At 45.0% G+C, this 22,030-nt stretch overlaps 1 long non-coding RNA gene across 1 annotated transcript; it reads left to right on the forward strand.

The window, feature by feature from the left end:
- The first annotated feature begins 1,251 nt into the window (after positions 1 to 1,251).
- Positions 1,252 to 21,967, forward strand: LOC118714408. Its single transcript, XR_004986584.1, has 3 exons — positions 1,252 to 1,269; positions 3,602 to 3,605; positions 21,865 to 21,967. It is a non-coding gene; the product is annotated as an uncharacterized LOC118714408 (long non-coding RNA).
- Positions 21,968 to 22,030: the final 63 nt, after the last annotated feature.

The raw sequence follows: 22,030 nt of genomic DNA on the forward strand, positions 1-22,030 counted from the left end.
AGAGCCCTGTTTATTTCTTCGGGAAAGTGGTAGGCTTGTGCACGGCCCCAGAAAATGTGCAATTCCAGAACAGAAGCACAAGGTGGCATCGTGGCATCCTTCCCAGTCACCTCTGACCACACATGCTGGTGGTGAAGGAGGGGACACAGATCCTCCTAACCCCCCATAAAGGGCTCTGTCAGGGAATCACAGCCCAGCAGGCTCTAAGCAAACCATAAGCCTTAGACTCTTGGAACTAGAAGAACACTGAGATCTCCCAGTCAAGTTGATTGCCAGGTGGGGTCTATGATGCCTATGGAAGGACTCCAGGATTCTGGGAATCCCCTGAATGGCAGGAGGAATTGTTCAGGGGAACCTCCAGAGCTTTCACTACAAGGGGTCTATGAGCCAAAAAGGGTAAAGACGTTCTATCTCCAACCACTCCTCCATCCAAGGCCAGACTTTATGAGAATTGCTCAGCAGCAGGCAGCCTGGGCCGCATCCAGGTTGCTAGGTGCCTTGGAGACCTGGGTCTGTAAGCCCTATTCTCGGTGGAGAAGCCCGGGGAATGCCCTGACTCTTTAGGCCTGTGGCCCTTCCAGAAACTAGAGCTTTTGTGAAGGGCCTATAAACTCCCATGCACACTCTGCACTTTCTTTAGACTGAACAAACAACAACTTTGCACATTGTTTTTTCGAAGGTGCCTGGATGCTCCTTTGATAAATAAAATATTGTTGTACCGCCGAAACTGGTTTGGCTCAGTGGATAGAGTGTCAGCCTGCAGACTGAAAGGTCCCAGGTTCGATTCCAATCAAGGGCATGTACATTGGTTGCGGGTATGTCCCGGTGGGGGGTGTGCAGGAGGTAGCTGATCAATGTTTCTAGCACTCTATCCCTCTCCCTTCCTCTTTGTAAAAAAATCAGTAATATATATTGATATATAATAGAATACTATATAATAGAATTATATATATAATAGAATAATATATAATAGAATAATATATAATATATAATATATAATAGAATAAAAATAATATATAATAGAATAATATATAATATAATAATATATAATAGAATTCTAGCACTTTAAAAAAATATATTGTTGCACTTGATGTGGTTACTAAATTCACAGTCTCTTTGATCATTGTATAGTTTCTCACCTCCCGGATGTCCTATGTAAGTCTAACACGGTGATTGTCAAGCATTTTCATTCCATGCCACACATAAACTAATCACTAAAATTCTGCAGCATGTCAAAAAAATATATTTTTGCCGCTCTGCCAAAAAAAAGTATAATTTTGATTAATTCACACCGGATGGCTATTTTTGTGTTGGCTGTCATCATGTTTTAAATTCGATAATCTAAGGGAAAAAAGGTCAGTGCCCCTGACGACATAGTCAGGTATTGTATGTTTTAAAAATTCTTGTGTCACACCAGTTAAAAATCATATATAATTAGTCAAATTTCAGTCTACTTATGTACTGAACTCCACGTAAGTTTATTATAATGGGAGGGGGGGGGTGTCTGCCAGATGTGTTAAGCTAAATGGGAATCTTTATAATTAAAATGGCTGGCACAGTGGGGAGTGGGGAGAGGGGAGCTTGCAGTGTGGAGAAGTCTGATAGCTGAGGGGGGACAGGAAGCCGTGTGGGCAACTGGGGGAGCGTGACAGCAGAAGTGAGACTCAAGCCCAGGGACTGCTCAAGGGGGTCAGAGTTGAGGGCTGAGGCTAGCTCCTCTGACGGGGAAGATGCAAATTTTAATTCAACATCTTGTGTCTTACAAATGCCCCTGATGTTACTCTCCCTGTTACTGGCGTGCTAAGTACCCATCAAACACCATATTTAACAGGGTCACTTCTGGAAGCCCAACTTCCCCTCCTCCTTCCCCGGGGAGGGGGGTGGCTCCCAGAAGCCAAGCATTGACCTCAAGTGGTTAGGCCTGCAGGTGGGCGGTTCCCTGGGGACCTTTTCAAGCAGAAAGAAAGGGCTGAGGATTAGGGCCCCTTTCAAGTCCTCCTCTCGGTTTTCCTTCACTTCACTACCCAAGCATGTCTCCAGACCGGGGCCCAGGGGCCAGAGCTACTGACTAGGTATCAAGGGCCTCGGGGAAGCTGAGAACTGGAAAATCAGGCTCAGGTGGGTGTCTGTGAAACCGGCCTGGGAGCTGGCCAGACTTCCCAAGATTCACGCGGCCCAGCTTGCTCTGCCGAAACACGCCCTGCCCTGCCCGCTGCCCTCCTCGGAAGGCAGGTGTGGACCTGGTCCCTGCGGGGCAGTTTGCTCCTTGTTGCTATTCTCTGCACCGGCTTCCACTGCCTGCCCAGAGCCAACTGTGGCCCCATTGTCTGCCGTGACCTGAGCTGACCAGCTTGGCCTGCAGCCCTGCGCTGGAGGATGCGGGCTAAAGCAGCACAAAGCACTGCTCTGTGGCCCTGACAGGAGGAGTTGTCATTAGCTGTGAGATGGTCCCTGGCAGATCCTGACATGTGGTGAGCAGACAGCTCTGTGCTGGTCCCAGTATTTAGAGTCCCCAGATGGATGCCATGCCCAGTCCGTCTGGGAGTGTTGCCTCCACATCCATGGGCACCTTTCTGGGCACCAGCTCCTCCACTCAGGAACCTGTTGTTTTCTGTGATGGACATGGAAAACAGAGAAACAGCCCCCCATAGACCTCTACCGTTCCCTTCCTTTCCCCACCCCGGGGATCCTCAGGCAGATCCCACTCCCTAGTCTCAGCATCTTCCCTCAGCTCTTCTCCCAGGTCTCAGCCTGGCCAATGGGGCTGCAAGGGCATCTTCAAACATAAAATCAGTCCGTTCACCTCACAAGCCCATGGGAGTCGTAGGAAAGACTATTTATTTATGACAAGGGAATGAGACGTGCTAAATAAATCTAGCACCATCTAGCATCTAGAGGTGCTAGATGCTGACAGCTAGCACCTCCTAGCTCCCTCCGCGTCTCTTTTCCTTTGGAGACCCCTTCTGATCCGCCTTTAAGAACCTGAATAAGCAGCTCAAAGGAGACCCTGAAGTGGCTTAGCCCAGGCTTGGAATGAGAAACAGATACCGCTCAGCCTAGGGTGAACTTTTCCCTAATTACATGTCCCACAAATAAAGCACCGAGCATTGGGTCAGGGTGCCGCCTCCACACCTGTGCCCTTAGGAGTTGGTGAGACCCTGAGTCAGCTGTGGCCTGCTTCCCTGGCTGCTCCGCTCTGAGAAGCCTACATCCCAGCTCGTCTTCCCCTTCAGGGCCCACACATTGTCCACGTGCCCAGCCCAGGCCCCCTCCTGGCCACCCTTTATGTGGTCTCTATACACACAGCAGGCAGGGTAGCTTTTTGATATGCAAGGGCCCCCAAGCCTTCATTATGCACCAGATCATCCTCATGGCACCGAGGATACAACATCAAAGACCAAAATAGTCACAGTTCTCTGCCTTTGAGGAAATGATACCAGGAAACAGGACATAAAATGAAAAGTGAAACCTGCAACACGGGAAGAGCGACAGGCCGCCCTGAGAACTATTTGTATGCTGTGAAACACAGTTATTCACAGCAGAGAAGACGGCCCGCTTCCCTGACCGTTGAGTGGTAATGAACACGCACTCGGTGATGTAGGTGCGTTATCATGTTTAAATTGCATCACAGGCCATAGAGCAATTTCAGTTTCCAGTTGAGGACTGGCACTCAGGGCCTTTCCAGCTGCGAAGAAAGGGAATTCGGATCTGATTCCAAACGGTGGGGCTCCGATGACTTTGTTCCTAGGCCTCCCAGCTTCGCCCTGACCTCCTCAGCACCCACTCAGCAGCCTCCAGACTCTGGATCCCGCCACACTAAGGAGGAGGGTGATCACATTTGGGTGATCAAAGGAGTTTTCAGGTGGGTCTGAAATGGCCGCTGAGGTCCTGCAGAAGGACCCCTCACCTGTCCTGTATGCCACCAGCTAACCCGGTTCTGGCAAAGGCTGCCTGGGGGTGCCTTTTAGTCTACGATGGATGTGTGGCTCAGGTCCAAGGATGCACCAGCCTGAAACCGAGTACACATCAGAGGTGCTTCCTGTGGCTTCATTGCTCAGGAGCCTAACAAAGCAGGGACTAAGAGAGACCCCCTGCTCTATGGAGGACAGCCTGAATTGCCAGGAGCAAAACTAAAGGGGGTCTCAGACCCCAGAGAGGCCACCACCCTCACAGCCCTTGCATAGTGTTTCCCCAAAGTAGGGTCTGTAGTATGGGGGGTACCCTTCCATGTCCCTTTCCTACCCATAGTGACAGGAGGCTGAACCCAGAAAAGAAACAGAGCATGTGCCCGTGTGTGTACATGAGTGCCTACACGTGTGCATGTGCATGTGCCTTATCAAAGCTCAATCCATGAGGCTGAACAACGACACTCTCTCCTTCCTGGCCTATCGTGGGGAGAGCAGCAAGTCTATGCTGGGGACGTGAATTACGGTCCTTTTGTCAGGGGCAGAAATAGAACGTGGGGACTAGCTACACTGATAAGAAGCATTAATCATGTTCTGTTAACTGATTGTTCTGGGTAGAGACAGCACATCCTAACCTGGCTGAGAGTTGTGTGCCCCGGGACATGGGAGCTCACATTGGAATGCGGTCCATCCTCCTTTCCCCGAGAACCGCCTGTCATTATGGAAAGAAAAACAATCTAGTCTGGAGGTGTCCGCCCTTTGCAACCCCCGGCCCACATGGCCTGGAACCTGGAACCATTAGACCTGGCCTACTTTCCTATACCTGGAATTCCGAATTTCCCTCACATTCTTTGTCCTTCTGCACAATATAAGCTTATGGAGAGGGGCAGAGCAGATTTTTGTGGAAGACCTGCTGCTCTCCCACACTGCCGGCAGTATGGGCATAAAGGCTCATATATGATTCAACCCTGTCTCTGCTTAATTGGCTGGAGTAATAACAGGCAGCCCAGACCCCTCGGTTGTCTGGTTACACTTTTAATTCTAAGCTGGATGACCTTGGGCAAGTTGCTCGACCTTTGACTGCCAAATGGGGCCAAGCACTCCTTTCGTGCCTGCCTCCAGGATTTGGGGTGAGGGTCACAGGAAATAGGTTACCCAGAGTGCTTGGTAAACTGTATATGCACATCCATCATTTTTGTAGCAACTGAAATGAGGGGCTTCCACCAGAAGGAATCACCAAGAGGCTTGTTAAGATACAGGGTAATCCGGGGTTAAAATTCCCGCTCGTCCTGCTCACAGACACAGGCCACAAGTATTGAAAACCCTCCACTCTGCTCCAGAAACATTATTCTAAAACTTGTCCTTCCCCTTCCTCTGCTGTGGCCGACAGGTGAGAAGCAGAGGCCGTAGGAGGGAGAGGGCTGCGGAGAGCAGATGGCACAAGAACTGGGTGTGGTGGCCCTCCCCCGGGCGGGGCGCATGCACCCTGTGTTTCCACAGAGCCCCGCGGCATGCCTCACCCCCATCCGGGCAACAGCCGCACATCGCCTTTGCCCAAGTTCAGCGCTAGCCCAGTAGCTGTGCCATCTGCTTTCCACAGCGAACATAGAACCAGTAAGGTCCCTGGCCCCACAGGCTTAACCGGTTTCTCACCCTCTTCTCCAGAGGGCAGCTGCTTGGAAAAAAGAACTCTCATTTATTGGGCTCCCTAAGGCTTGCCATATGTTTCTTGGCTTAACCCACCCATCAGGTCTGTGAAGGATTAGCCACATGTTATGTCCCAGAAAGCTGAGCCTGAGAGAGGCAGAGGCATTCATCTCAGCTCTGCAGCTCCCACTGGAACCTGGAATTGTTGGCTCCCACCGCGTGGGCTCTGACAGCTCCTTACTGCCTAGGCAGTGCATCCTCCCTAAGGACCTGCTGGTGGTGGGACTGGTGCAGGTAGGAACCTTGAAGGAAGCCAGGGCCCCTCAAGGGAGTTAGGACAAGCCTATGGCCTACATACAGTGCAGGGACCAAAGGAGGCATTCACTCTGTGCTTACACTCTGGCCCAAAGAGGGTCTGAGGAGATAGCACTGAGGCTTGTGATGACCCTTGGCCTGGGGGGTGAGGGGGGGGGCGGGCACTGCTTGAAACAGGTCAGTAAGCTAGGAATAGGAAAACCGAGGTAGTTACACAGCAATGTACAGCCATCTAGAAAACCTAGACGCCAAGCAGTCTGCAGCCACCTAGCAAATCATATCTTCCCCAAACCAAGAACACTTAAGAGCCGAAACCAGTTTGAATCAGTGGATAGAGCATCAGCCTGCAGACTGAGAGGTCCCGGGTTTGATTCTGGTTAAAGGGCATGTACCTTGGTTACAGGCACGTCACCAGTAGGGGCTGTGTAGGAGACAGCAGCTGATTGATGTTTCTCTCTCATTGATGTTTCTAACTCTCCATCTCTTCCTTCCTCTCTGTAAAAAATCAATAAAATGTATTTAAAAAAAAAAAAAAAAAAAGAACACAAGAGTAAATGGTGTGCACATTTCCCTAACCAGAGGGTAAGTAGATTAAATTACCCTACTCAGGGAGACAGCAGACATCCAATTAGTGCCATTTGCCAACCATACCCAAGGACAGATGAAGAGAATAAACCTTACTTTGGTACATTAGCATAAAACTGATTATTGTATTGCCATCCTCCCTAAGACCTCCGCTAAACATCCAGCATTTACAGTCCCTCAAACTGAAGGTCCAGCAGGCGCTCTCCCTCCCAGGAGCCTTCTCCCCACTTCTTCCCCCACAAGCATGCATCTCCTAAACTCTAGAGACTCCACAAGGCTGGCAACCAGGGCAGCAATGGACAGTGGCAGTTCGTCCAGGTAAACCCCCTAAACCTGTCCTCAAGGCCCCCTTTTCTCTGACTTCTTAGTGAAGCAAGGCAGACCAGCCTAGGCTCCTTTCCCCAGCCCTTCCTTGTCTCTCTGTCCCCAGCTTTAATAAACGTCCTCTAAAATTCACCTGGACTTGTGTTGTGAAATTTTTCCTGCACAGTCAAGAACCCAACCACTACTGGCTGGCCCGAGGCAGACCCATTAGGGCCAGGCCCCCTTTGCAATAACAAGCGGTCGGGCTAGGACTGCTGAGTCCTCCGCACTAAACCCTCAGCAGGGGAGAGAGTCATGCTAGGTCCTGAGGATCATGGTCAATGGTGGTGAAGTCGGTTAGGAGTTCAGCCAGGACTTAGACTCCCAGCCCACTGTTTGAAGGGGTGAGGTGGGCATGGCTGTGGCAGCTAAGGACCCAGTCTGAGGGACAAAACCTGGTGGTCACTGATCTGTGAGCTTGAGGAGCCCACAGGGCTGGATGAGCAACTGTTTCCACTTTCTCAGCAGCCTCAGTTCTGGGAACCAGGCCAGCATTCATAGCCTTTCCCCTCCTTTCCTTTTTTGTAGAAGGGGAGACTGGTCAGGGCTACCAGAGCCAATAGCTTGCCCATGGGTGCACTGCCCACACTTTGGCTGTGCTAGAGGGTCAGGCCTCATGGGAGCCCCTTTTTCTGGGTCTGGCCATTTGGGGCCTTCCCCCCCTGCAGCTGCTGGAACCCACTCTCCTATAGCCCCTTTATCTCATGGGGCTCCCTCTTCCCAGTCTCAGCTCCCAAGCCCTTTGTCCCTTAAAGAAAGCAGCTCGGTATCAATTCAACACCTATGGTGGATGGGATTACTTCTGGTGAAATGTCCCCAGAGAGGGTCCCACCAGCATGGTGATGGTGACTAGTGACAACTTTACCTACAGGACACCTACTACACAAGGCCATTATACCAAATTCGGGAGATGAAATAGCTCTACTTAATACAAAAAAACAAACTTAGGGAAGCAGCCAAATTGCAGAGGGATGAAGAAACAGGTCCCAAATGAAAGAACATTAGGAAAGCAAACTAGCAGTTACAGAGTTAAAAACAATCGTTATAAGAATGCTCAAGGAACTTAGAACTTCAACAGCATGAAAAGGGACATGGACACCATGAAAAAGAACCAGTCAGAAATGAAGGATACACTAACTGAAATGAAGAATAGTTTACAGGGAATCAATAACAGAATAGATGAAGTCAAGAATCAAATCAGTGATTTGAAATATAAGGAAGAAAATAATCCAAATAGAAGAGCAAAAAGAAAAGAGAATCCAAAAAAATTAAGATAGTGTATGGATCCTCCAGGACAACTTTAAGTGTACCAGCATTCAGATCATGGAGGTGCTGCGAGAAGAAAGACAGCAAAAAAATTGAAAACCTATTTGAAAAAATGACAGAAAACTTCCCTAAACTGGTGAAGGAAATAGACATAAAAGGCCAGGAAGCACAGAGAGTCCCAAAGAGGCCCACACCAAGATACATCATAAGTAAAATGCAAGAGGTTAATGATAAAGAGAAAAATCTTAAAAGCAGCAAGAGAAAAGCAATTAGTTACCTACAATTCCAGTAAGACTGTCAGCTGGTTTCTCAACAGAAACTTTGCAAGCCAAAGGGAGTGGCAAGAAATATTTAAAGTGGTGAAAAGCAAGGACCTGGAACCAAAATTATGCAGTAAAGCTATCATTTAGAATCCAAAGGGCAGGTGAAGTGCTTCCCAGACAAAAAAAAGCTAAAGGAGTTCATCACCACCAAATCAATGTTATGTGAAATGGTAAAGGGTCTTTTTTAAGAAGAAGGAAAAACAAAGTTCAAAAATATGGCAATAAACACATATGTATCAGCAATTGATCTAAAAACAAAATAAACAAACAAGAAGAACAGAAACAGACTCATACGGATACAGAGAACATTTTAATGGTTGCCAGATTGGGGGGGGGGGGGGTTGAGGGATGGGTGAAAAGGGTGAAGGGATTAAGAAGGACAAATTGGTGGTTACAGAATAGTCATGGAGATGTAAAATACAGCAGAGGAAAAATAGTCAATAATATTCTAATAATTAAGTATGGTGTCAGATGGGCATGAGATTTATTGGGATGATCACTTAGTAAGTTACACTGGGGTGTACACCTGAAATTAATATTATTGAAACTCGGAAATAAAACTGAAATGCGTGGTTTTCCTCTGGGCAGGAGGCAAAGGTGGCTTCTTTCCCGGGTTCTTGTCCAGGTGGATTAGAAGAATGAAACCACGGACAAAAGGTGGTATATGTGAAAGGGCAGGGCGAGGCTAACTCCTCGGAATGAGAGGGCAGGTGGAACTCCTGATCCTCCATTTTGTAACGGGACCCTAGCCCTCACCCAACCAATCAGGTTCAGCCAAAGCAGTGACATCACCACCCCATAAAACCCATTGATCTGTTGAAGCTTGCTCTCTTCCACCACGCCGCTGTTGGTGTAAGTGGGACAGAGCCCATGCTAGCATGGAATACAGGCTTTCTGCTATTGCATCGGACTCGGCTCCCTGGTGGTCTTTGGGGATCACGAAATCTGGGCGTAACATATGGAAAGGTGGAAATTTATTGGAAACAAGCACAGACTCCCCATGTGGGGAGGGGGTCCCACAGGGGTATCCCACTAAACCCCTTTTTCCTAAGGTTTATAAAGGCTGCAGGTGTTTTTTTTTTGTGTGTGTGTGTGTGTGTGTGTCCTGATATTCTCCTCTGATTGGTCACTATAGCAGCTTCAGAGCTCAAACCCCATGTGGGGCTCCCCTCTGTTTCTCCCCCTCCTGTGGTAGAATTCTCTATTCCCAGTGAAGATCTGTTTTCCTCTTTCTCCCTTTTTGTTCTTCTACTCCTGTGGCGTTCCCCTGTCTTCTGTAAATGGGTACCTTCCTTTCTTCTGAGGCCGTGACTTTCCCCTTACCCTCTGTGAATGGGTGTTTTCTTCTCCCCTTACCCCACATGTGTCAAACACAAGGCCCGCGGGCCAAATCCATCCCGCCAGGCCTTGCAATGTGGCCCGCACCGCGCTGTCATCACTGCACTCCGCTGCGTTTCCATCACAATGACAGTTTATGACAGTTCAGTAAACCATTTGGCCCGCGATTTAGGCTGGATTTTAGATTTTGGCCCCTTCTCTGATTGAGTTCGACACCCCTACCTTACCCTGTGGCATCTCTTTTCTCTCTGTGTGAATGTATGCCTCTGGCAGCTCCCAGCCCCTCAGCTTCGCAGTGCTCCCCCCTGGACCCTCTTTATTTCTAAAACTCCCTACACCTGCCTATTTTACCCTTAAAGACTCCTTTCATCATGTTGTATGTCAACTATAATTGAAAAATAAAAAAAATTATTCAATGGCAAAAACAAACAACCCAACAACTTAGTATTTTCTTTCTAAATCTTGAGGAGAATTGAGATTATGCCCTTTTGATTCTGTGGTTCCTCTTATCCTTTCCATCACGCCTCATCCCCAGCACCACAGTCTTAGATACTCAGATCCCGGACTGCGGAATGGGGCTGGGTTGGGGGAGCTGGCTGAGAAGGGACTTGCTCCTTGGCTGTCCCTCTCTGACTCTCTTTCAGGGCCTAGGTTGGGCCTGTCCTCTGGCTGTGGAATGGGAAGGAGGTAAGAAGCCGGGAGGCAGGGAGGGGAACAGGAGGAAAATCCCACCTGTGCCCATGTTTCCATGAAGCATTGTTTTGTACAGTTCCTGAAGGAGCCGGAACTCCTGTTTTTTCACCCCTGAGGAAACAGCTTTCCTGGGGAGGAGGGAAGTGCGGACAAAAAAAGGAGCTACATGCCAAACCTGATAAACGCAGGGGAGGCCAGCACCGGGGGCCTGACAAGCCCAGAGACCGGAGTAACCACAGGGGATGGTGGGAACATAAAAATCCCTAACTAAAAGTGGGTCACGGTAGGTAGTCACTTGCTAGGCCAGTAGCTTCCTTGACAAAGGCCAATCGTTGACTTTGAAATTGTCCTATTGCCTTTGTGCACCTAAGATAACCTATCTTTAAAATGTCAGAGTAATTTCCTTTTCCAGAACCTTCAAAGGCACAACCTCAAGCACCACATGTGATTGATGCAGTAAGCAGTTAGACGTGAGCAGAACAGGAACAATTGCCCAGGTATGGGTCACCAGGATGGAAAGCCCAGGGTATCTAGGAACGGGAAAAACTGGGGAAACAAGTATTGTAGGGGGAGGATCTCATCCCCCGAGTGACCTTTCCTTCCTGAGTATATCCCTCACTGGTCATGCAGTTTGGATCCTCCCCTCACAGATCCTCCCCAGGGAGTTGCTAGTCAGGTGGTAGGCCCCTCAGAGGAGGAACAAGGGGGCTGGAGAACAGCCTCATAGCCCTCGCATAAAAGCCCTAGCACAACCACTCCTTTAGGCATTAAGCCCTCAGGACAATGAGGTTTTGGCTCCCATCAAATAATCAAATAAGAACAACAACAAGCCCTAACCGGTTTGGCTCCGTGGATAGTGTTGGCCTGTGGCCTCAAGGGTCCTGGGTTCGATGCTGGTCAAGGGCATGTCACCTTGGTTTTGGGCACCTCCCCAGCAGGGAGTGTGCAAGAGGCAGCTGAATCGATGTTTCTCTCTCATCGATGTTTCTAGCTCTCTATCGCTCTCCTTTCCTCTCTGTAAAAAATAAAATAAAATAAAATATTTTTAAAAAAATAAAAATAAAACAAAACAAAAAAAGAACAACAACAACAAAATCAAATAAGAACACAGCCTCAGAGTACAAACTGCAAAGCCATTCATCTCCAGGGCATTTTCTCAATCCACTGAGATTTTGCTTCCCGACCATTGTCAGTTTGGGTCACACAAACTCTTATGAGACTTTTTGTTAGGCTTGGCATTCTTCTGTCAACAACGGAAGGAGGAAGGGGTCCAGCCCCCTGCCAAGTTGCCAATACTCTTCCTTTGTGTGTGCCTTAACCCTCTGCTTGAGCCCTGGCACCTTCGCACCCACCCACCGCTGTGGTCCGGCCACAGGAAACAGGAAACGTGGTTTAGCGGACATCCTCTGAACACTCGGTGAAGTAGCCGGGCTGTCCTGCTCCTGCTACTCCAGAGAACGAAGCTTCGCATGATGTATGCGCCGCCCACTCCACCAGGGACGGCCTCTCCGTGGCTGGTGTAGCCTTCAGTTCCTGCGGGCATGTGGATGTTTCTTCCGACCTCTTAGGAAACTACCTTTACCGGCGTTAAAAAGCAAGAGTACTTCAAGTTCCTTTGCGGAGCTCCCTCTTGGGCAACACGGAAGGCTGAAAACCAACCCTAGGAACAGATGCCGGGTTAGAGTTTCACCGCCCGAAGGGTGGGCCCTGGAAGGTTCTGTTTGGAAAGAGGAAAGGGTCAACTCTGAGCAGCCCTGGGCCCGCGGCGGGCGCAGCGGCGTTCAGGTTCAAGCACACGGCAGAGCGGAGGGAGGACGGAACCGCGCACCTCCCTGAAGATGACAGACGCGAGCTCTGGCCTGGGGCCCAAACTTCTTATCCTTGAGAAACACATTTTACAGATTGCTGGCAAAAACAGCCAACCCGGAGTAAGCTGCCAGATCTATTTTTTTTTTATTTCCTCCTACTCCTCTTGCTTCCTCCCTTATCTTCCCTGAAGGAGATGAGAGAAACTGGGAGAGCCTGGAGTTCCCACCGGAGAGCCCAGTGTCACACTTGAGGACCTTCAATAGCAAGGACAGTATTTTCACTTCAGAAGCCTTCTCCGGTTTCTAATGCGATTCCTTCAAATCTGGCGTTTTCCTGAGGACATTTAAGGATTTATTTACAGACCCTCCATTTACCGTCGGAGAAGCTCAAGGGCAGAGGAATTCTGGGCTGACATTTTTGGGAGTGCTATGCTCAAAGGGAGATCTAGCAGAAAGATAAGGCGCTTTTGAAATGATAATGTGGAGTAATGGGGACGAGCATTGGTTTCATAGGCACCATTTCGCCACTTCCAATGTGAAGTGAAGCCCAGACATGCTGCTCTGTAGTGATTATATAATTAATATCCCAGGGACTGGCAATCCTCAGTTGTCCCTATAAAATTTTCATCTAGAAACCACCACTTACATTGTATCATCATGGAACAGGTTTCTGCAAAGTGGATTTATTTATTTTTTTTTAATCATGTAAACTGGAAGTTACATTTCTGACTAGGGTCTTGACATCAAACACATCAGGTATGACTGCATGATTTCTGTCACATATGCAAAAATAAAATTTCCCTAAAATCTGTGATCATTATAAACTAGAGGCCCGGTGCATGGAATTCTCCACTCCAGGGGTCCCTCAGCCCGGCCTGTGCCCTCTCACAGTCTGGGAGCTCTAGGGGGATGTCTGATTGATAGGGAGCGGGCCTAAGCCAGGATTCAGACATCCTTAGCACTGCCGTGGAGGTGGGAGAGGCTCTTGCCACTGCCTCTCCTGCTATGCTCACCAGCTGTGAGCCCAGCTCAGGGCTTCTGGCTGAGGGGCGCTCCCTCTGTGGGAGTGCACTGACCACCAGGCGGCAGCACCTGCATTGAGTGTCAGCCCCTTGGTGGTCAGTGCATGTCATAGTGATCGGTCGTTTCACGGTTCAATCAATTTGCATATTAGCCTTTTATTATATAGGATAGTAAAACCATGCTCTAGTACTATCAAGTGAGTGTAAGGTACTGTAAGCATCCCAGCAGTCTCCTGTCACTACTCCCTGACCTGCTGACTCTTTGACTATTGACTGTTGACATATATTATGTCATCGCACTAACCATGAGGTAGGGAATGCCAATGTTGGCCCCTGAATTCAGCAGATGAGGAAAGAGGTTCATGAGTGCACAGTTAGCTGAAACCACTAAGCAGGGACTTCCAGTGTGGGTTTTCTCTCTGCTTCTAAGTCCAGTCACTCTCCACTGTACCATAGCATCCCCTTGGAAGCACTGCTGGAGAGATGGCGGACATTGTGTATTTGCTTGTCTGACACCTCAGAGGACACTGCTTTAGAGGTATGCTAATGTAAGAAACATTCAAACTTGTAAAGAATTTTTGTGAGTTTATTTGAGCCCAACTGTGGACAATTGCTGGGAAACAGAATCTCAATGTATTGAGATAATGCTCTGGAGAATGGCAGGTTTACATCTTGTTTTATACGTTACAACCAAAGTAAGAGACATAAGTGGGTTACATGAAATCCACTGATGATAGCTTAGGGAGGTGGGAGAAAGCAAAGCCAGGAAACTTCTGGGATTGGATAAAAAGTAAAGTGATAGACACGTGCTTCTTTTACTTAAGTAGGTGCAGCATAGTTAACAGTCGACAATTAGCTGAATAACAATGAGGGGACTCGTGGTCTCCGCAGAGGGGTGCCTATGCTTGGAGGGGTCCAGGAAAAGGAAAATGACCTTGACATTCCAACAGTATTTTATTGTAGATGCAAAAAGACAACAGGCTCAGTTAAGGTAAAGATTGACCTTTGTCAAGGAAGATACTGGCCTAGGTATGACTACCCACCATAAACTGCTTTTTAATTAAAAGTTTTCATTTCAGACCATCCTTTCTGATTTCTTTAGGTCCCTGGGTTTGCAAGGCTGCCATTCAGGCCTTCCCTGAGTTTGTCAGGTTCGCATGCAGCCTCTTTTTGTCCACATGTACATACATTCTATTTACAAGTGCCCCCCTCCCCCCACCCCCTTTTTTTTTATTGCTGTTTCTAAATCAAATGTCTTCCTATGTTTTTATGTGGAAACTGAGGTCTGCATGAAGTTATAAAAATTTTAATAATAAACCACACAGAATAATAGTACAAAGTGTATTACAATGTAAATGTAGCCTAATGCGCTGACACTTAAACATTTACTTTGCAATCCTCTTATGTTTTTTCTAGAATTTAAATGAGACTCTTGGAACCAGATTTTATTTTATTTTGTTTTATTTATTTATTTTTAAATATATTTTATTGATTTTTTACGGAGAGGAAGGGAGAGAGATAGAGAGCTAGAAACGTCAATGAGAGAGTAACATCGACCAGCTGCCTCTTGCACACCCCCTACCGGGGATATGCCCGCAACCAATGTACATGCCCTTGACCGGAATCGAACCCGGGACCTTTCAGTCCGCAGACCAATGCTCTACCACTGAGCCAAACTGGTTTCGGCTTGGAACCAGATTTTAAAACAAACTAAAAACAGTCCTTAAAGAGCCTTAGCTAACACACCTTTTTTTGTTTCTTTCCTAAAGCTCCCAGCCAAGGTTTTCAAAATCATTCTCCTAACCTCAGAGGTTTGGGGAGTGGCCGGTGTTGGCTCCATAGTTAGTTCACAAGAATGGAAACACTTAACACTTCATTGGAACGCTGTAAAAGCATGTTCCAGGTCATTAAGTGAGACTGTTAAAGGGAATTGCTTGCTGCATTTGGGTAGTGGGATTAAGAAAAATTTTTTGCAATTTTCACACTTTAAACAAATTGTGAGGGTAAGAAAAAAATTTTTAAATATGTTTTTATTGATTTCAGAGAAAGGAAAGAAGAAGAGAGATCGGAAAATCGATTGGCTACCTCTTGCACACCCTCTACTGGAATCTGAGCCTGCAACCTGGGAATGTACCCTGACTGGGAATCAAACCAGCGACCTCCTAGTGCATGGGAAGTCTCTCAACCAACTAAGCCACACTTGCTGGGCGAGGAGTAAGAAATTTTTATCTACCCTTCTAGATTCTTCTGGCTGGCCTAATAAGTCAACCATAGACAGAATAACAAGAGAAAGTAATTAAATGTAATTAATACATACATATGTCTAGGAACCCTCCACACCCAAGAGAGTCAGAGACCCCAATATACAGAAAAGTAAGATGAGGCATATACGGCATTCTGAGCCATGGAATGAGGTCAGGTGCCTGGGGCTTCAGAGGGGAGAAAGGTCATTCACAGGACAGTAAGAAGAGCGGATGTTCAGTAGTTAGAGATTTGCCCTTCCCTAGAGATAGGTCATAAAAAGTTATTTCTGTTAATAACTATTATCATGGGCAAGGCCCCTCATTTAGATGCTTTAACAAAGAAGTAAAAGTTTCTCTTGGGCCTCCAGGGTCTCTACTGCCTTCATATTAAAATAATCTATGTGCCAAAGTAGCATATCTTGAGCAGCCTGTTCTGAACTCCTCCAGTATTAAAATAAATTACAAATGCACAGAATGAAATTAATTACATTTTTTGATTCATGGCACACTCTCATCATTAGTCTATGCACGGCCTCTTTTCTTTATGTTATTTTTACATGCTAATGGACACCTACCGAAACCAGTGCCCAACCAAGAACTACACAGGTTACTTCTCTCTTAAATTTGTTGCTGGTCATTCTGTATCAGTGGGGTCTTCTCCATGTCCCCACCTGTTGCTGGTGGAAATGGAGCTCTTGGGATGCCACAGGAACAAGAATTTCCTGAGGCCCCAGCGGGAGAATGAAGTATCATGCAAAGCTTTATTTCTGTGGAATTAAACCCCTGTGTTTCCAAGGTCCCGTCTCCCTCCGTCTCACCATGGAAAAAGTCCCATGTTGTCTTCATCAGGACTAAGATCAAAGCCCTTGCCCAGAGCCTCCTTTCCATATTGAAGCACAGACCAGTGCAGCTAGCTTGGCTTGTGTTCCCAGCAGCAAGTCCATAGGCCATACTGATTCTAGAGCCACCTGGCTGAGTAGGGAGCATGGGAGAGTGCAAGGAAGCAGGAACCAAGCAAGAGAAATAAGAGAGAGAGAATCCTTTGGCTGGGGAATTATGTATTCCCAAATTTTCGTGGGCTTGCATTAGGGTGCACCCTCATAGACAAGCAACCCACCCCTACGTCATTCCAACATCAATGCACATGCACCCCTCTTCCTTCTCCTGGTGATTAAAAGATATATGCATCCCTGTGTTCAATGCAACATTATTTACAGCTAGAGTCCTGGTGCATGAAATCCGTGCACTGGGGAGTGTGTGTGGGTGGGGGGTATCCCTCAGCTCAGCCTGCGCCCTCTAGTAGTCTGGGACCCCTCAGGAGTTGTAGCAGTGTGGCAAGCAGCAGGCAGCCAGGGAGAAGCCCCAATCGGGGCCAGATGCCATGCCGCTTGCCCTCATCCCAGCCCCCTGCACCTGCTGCCACGGCTTGGTAGTGCTGCCATGGCATCCTGATGCTGTAGCAGTTGCGCTCACCCAGCCATGAGCCTAGCTTCTGGCTGAGTGGTGCTCCCTCTATGGGAGTGCACTGACCACTAAGGGACAGCTCCTGCATTGAGCGTATGCCCCTGCTGGTCAGTGCACCTCATAGTGACTAGTCGCTCCATGGTAAAGGTCGCTTAAGCTTTTATTAAAGAGACAAGAGGCCCGGTGCGGAAAATTCATGCACTGGAGGGGTTATCCCTCAGCTCAGCCTGCACCTTCTCCAATCTGGAACCCTTCAGACATCTCTCTCACAATCTGGGACTGTTGGTTCCTAAAGACTCACCTGCCTGATCACCCCCTAACTGCTCCTGTTGGCCTGATGTCTAACTGCTCCCTTGCCAACCTGATAGCCCCTAACTGCCCTCCTCTGCTGGCCCGGTCCCCCCATAACTGCCCTCCCCTGCCAGCCTCATGGCTCCTAACTCCCCTCCCCTGCCAGCCTGGTCTCCCCCAATTACCCTCTCCTTCTGGCCTATCTTGCCCCCACCTGCCCTCCCCTGCTGGCCATCTTGTGACAATGTGGGGGTAGCCATCTTGTGATGACGTGAGGCCACCTAGGCCAGTGGTCGGCAAACCCATTAGTCAACAGAGCCAAATATCAACAGTACAGTACAACGGTTGAAATTTCTTTTGAGAGCCAAATTTTTCAAGGTCCATAAGTTTAGTACCTACATTTTCTTTTTTATAACTTATTCAGATCTGGTTCTTTGATCCATTTTGGATTAATTTTTGTACATGGGGACAAACTGTAGTCTAGTTTCATTATTTTGCATGTTGCTTTTCAATTTTCAAAGTACCATTTATTGGAGAGGTTTTCTTTTCCCCATTTATGTCTTTTGACTCCTTTGTTGAAAATTATCTGCCCATATACATGTGGTTTTATCTTTGGGCTCTCAAATCTGTTCCATTGATCTGTGGGGTTTCCAGCCAGTACCATGTTGTTTTGATTATCACTGCTCTGTAGTATAATCTGAAGTCAGGTTGTGTGATATATATCCAGTTCTGTTCTTTTTTCTCAGGATTGCTTTGGCTGTTAAGGTCTTTTGTGGTTCTGATTTTGTTTTGTTTTGTTCTATTTCTTAAAAAAAAGACATTGGGATTTTGATGGGACTGCATTAAATCTGTACATTGCTTTGGATAAGTAATATGGCCATTTTAATTATGTTGCTTTTTCTCATCTATGAACATAGAATATCTTCCAGGTCATACTTTTTCAATATCTTTTAATAATGCTTTGTTTTCAGTATCTAGGTCTTTCACATCCTTTGCTATATAATGTCTTAACGTTTGTGTTATTCCTATTTTACAAGTTGTTTTGGCTGATTATTTGCATTTCCATGTAAGTTTTAGAATCAGCTTGTCAATTTACAAAAAACATAGTTTTTTTTTATTGAAATTGTGTGGAATCGATTGATCAATTTGAGAAGTGACATCTTAATACTGAATTTCCCAACTCATAAACATTGTACAACTCTCCATTTATATAGGTTTACCTTCTCAGCAGTTTTATAATTTTCAGGTTTGTACACTTTGTACAGGTTTGTCCATTTGTCAGATTTATCACTAAGTAATTATTTTTATATGCCATTTTACTATAAAAACTATTTTATATATTGATCTTGTATGCAGCAACTTTGCTAAATTAACGTATTGTAGCAGATATAAACTACCTATCTTTCCATTTCAAAGTATAGTTTCATTCTGTCACAACCTGATGGTCTTTGGTTATTTACCATACTCCATTAGTCTTCATCGTAATCCAAGGAAATCAAAATTCATCATCAGTTCTCCTGAGCCTCTACTTTCTTGATGGCAAGATCAGTTCCAAATGGGTCATGCTTTTAATGATTGTATTTTTAGAGGAAAATATTTAATCTGATTCATCCACTGATACCAGCCATCAGCCTCATTTTAGAAACAGGAGAAATACAGATTTTAGGCTTCACTCTGGACCTAATGAACAAGAACTGCATTTTGACACATTCCTCAGATGGTTTATATGCATACTGAAGTCTGAATAGCATTGCTCCCTATTGACAAAAATCATGTAGATCCTCTACTTCTGGACAGATCAGAAACCCTAGCTTCACCCATAACTACATAAAGGAGTTTTAAGCCATTTTTCTATGGGAAGAACATTATAGCTATTCTGACCATTGCTAGATTATTTAAAGAAAGCATAGATTTGTGTTTGTCTTTTTACAGAATCTATTATCAGAATTGAGAAGGAAGCTAAATGACCCAAGTAGAGATCTAAGATACATTAATAGTACTTTAATCACAATTTCATTCCCAAGAAACTGGGGAGTACTCTGGTTTTCCTTGTCTCTATTACACTTTATTCACTCACTTTCATGACCACACTCTGTATCTTATTACCCCTCTGAATTCTTTCTGACCACAATCAGCCATCTCTTCAGTTCTTTCATTCTAATAATTCCCACCACACCTGTTCTTTGACTTTACCAGGGTTGCTGGTCAGTCTCCTTCCTCCCCCCCATCTCTGTTTTCACCTTCTTCCCTACCTAGCTACTCCACTTTCATTCCAATATTGTCTATTTCCTTATCTACAAGTCCAACCACAGATCATTCTTTCAGGTTTCTCTGTTCCTATATTAATTGGCTTAACGACCTAAAAGTAAAAAGCAAAACTAACATATTCAGAAGAAAACAGAGATGCTTATCTTTATGACACAGGATTTCTCAAGATACAAAAAGTACAAATCCTGAAGATGAATAGGCAACACAGAATAGGAAAAAACCCAAATGGCCAATACATACAGAGAAAGATCACCAACTTTGTAACAGAGAGCTACAAATTAAAAAAATATCACAACACCATTTCAAACCCATCAGATTGGCTATATGGTCCAATAATATTAAATATTGGCCAAGATATGGGGCAACAGAGACTCATATATTGTTGGTGGGAAACTCAATTGGTACAAGCACTTTACTGAACAATTTTGTAATACTCAAGTTACAACTGAAATGTATCTCACATTCCAACAGTTCTACTTCTAGTTATGTCCTAGAAAAGCCTTCACAGATTCCCAAAATTATTGTTCCCAGTGCTATTTTAGTGAAAGGTGAGAAAAATTTAACTGTACCTCAGAAAGGAAAAAGCTGTAGCTGTGATGTTTTATTTCCTTAAAAAGATAAAACCAAAGCAAATATGACATAATGAAAACAAAATGTTAATATTTGTTCAACCTACTGGTGGGGACTCAGTTATATATTATTGCTTATACTTATTTATCTGAAATACTATATACATTTAAAAATTAAGTGTGACACAGAAAGCAATATTGTCCTTAACATTTACAGCAGGTTAGTAATTATTTTAAGTATCATTATCCAATAGACCTCAATTCACACAAACATTAATACTGGTACTATTTATAAATAATTCTTTGTAACCTACCACCGAATAAAAGTTCCAAACTGTTTATTTCTTCCATTGCTGGAAATTATCCTATAAATTACTGAACCTTGTAATGTTGACTCAAAATCAGGGAGTAAAAAGGCAACAGACTCCTTTCTAGATCTATTGTAATCTCAATAGTTATTAACTTTTAATGTCCTTAACTTTAAGTACGTCCACCACAACAGACATATAAATACCAAGACATCCCAGGCTCTTAGGGGAAAATAAAGGGAGGCTCATGTAATCCTGAAGCTTGTCCGGCCTTTCTGTTCCCAACCACCCTTCCCCTAGACTCCAGGTTAAGAGTCTCTCTGAGATGCTATCAAGTTAGCAATCATAATAAACATTTATAAACAACCTACTTTTTTTCATCATTGTTCCTAAGGACTTTACATTTATTATCTCCCTTCATTCTTATACTCTTTCAGGTCAAAGGAGTTTACGTCTCTTAACTCACTTTATCCTTTTAATTACTTTAAGGTCCACAGCATTCTTATTCCCATTTTCCAGATAACCAAATTGAGGCATTCAGAGGGTAAGTAATTTGCCTAGTTAATTAGCTAGTACTTGGTGAAGCCAAGACTAAAATTCAGTTAGGCTTCAGGGCATGCACACTTAATCAAGAATTTTTGTGCCTAACTGATGGACAGTCAATTAGAAAAGGTTTCACTTTAAGGTTATAAACAAACATTTAAAAAATGAGATTGAAAGGAAAAAAAAATATAGACACAGGGTCTCCAAAGCATTTTTTATCTTTTATTCCTTGCAAAACATAAAACAAACAAACAAAACAAACAAACAAAAAAAACACCCAAAAAACTACTGTGATCTTCTCTTGCTTTAAAAATTAATTTTATTTTGCATTGCTCATGCCTTTTAAGATGGTTTCTTTGTAATATAACAATCAGTGCACTCTTTCTTTTGACTTCTTTATTAAGTTGGTTGCATAAAAGATATACTCACACTGACAATTCTTGTCATGAATAAAATCAACAAAAATAAGGCAATAGCAAGACATGCTTCACAAATAAACAATCAAGTGGTAAGAATACAAAATCTGGCCTGTACAACAAACAGATTAGGAAGCAAAATGTGAATAAGTCCTAGATTCAAAATATACCTAAAGACACAAAAAGCACAATCTATGAAGATAAATAGGCAATACAGAATAGGGAAAACCTAAGTGGCCATTAAATATAAAGAAAGATCACCAACCTCAATCAGAAAAATACAAATTAAAAAACATCACAGATTCCTGGTTTATGATGCATAATTTCATTATCAACCATTTGTGAAATAAGAATGAACATTAAGAAATATGAAATCCAAATTGCATTTATTTTCACAATATCAATGCTAAATTCAATAAAACTTCATTGAATCTAAGTATTAAAGGTTTCGAAAATAAAAGGCAATCTTAATTTTTTTTAAAATGCCAAAAAAGTAGATTATTTTATTCTACTTGCAAGGAGAATAGGTCTCAGCCTGCCGTTAAGTGGCATGAGCAACAAAGGACAACAAATATCACTAAGAGTAATGCCCATACATATCAAAATATCTAGTTGAACAATGTTCTTTCTGCTTATATAGCAAGTCTATTAAACAACCAGCAT

The sequence above is a fragment of the Pipistrellus kuhlii genome, unplaced genomic scaffold (assembly GCF_014108245.1).
Source record: "Pipistrellus kuhlii isolate mPipKuh1 unplaced genomic scaffold, mPipKuh1.p scaffold_m20_p_10, whole genome shotgun sequence".
Taxonomy (NCBI): domain Eukaryota; kingdom Metazoa; phylum Chordata; class Mammalia; order Chiroptera; family Vespertilionidae; genus Pipistrellus; species Pipistrellus kuhlii.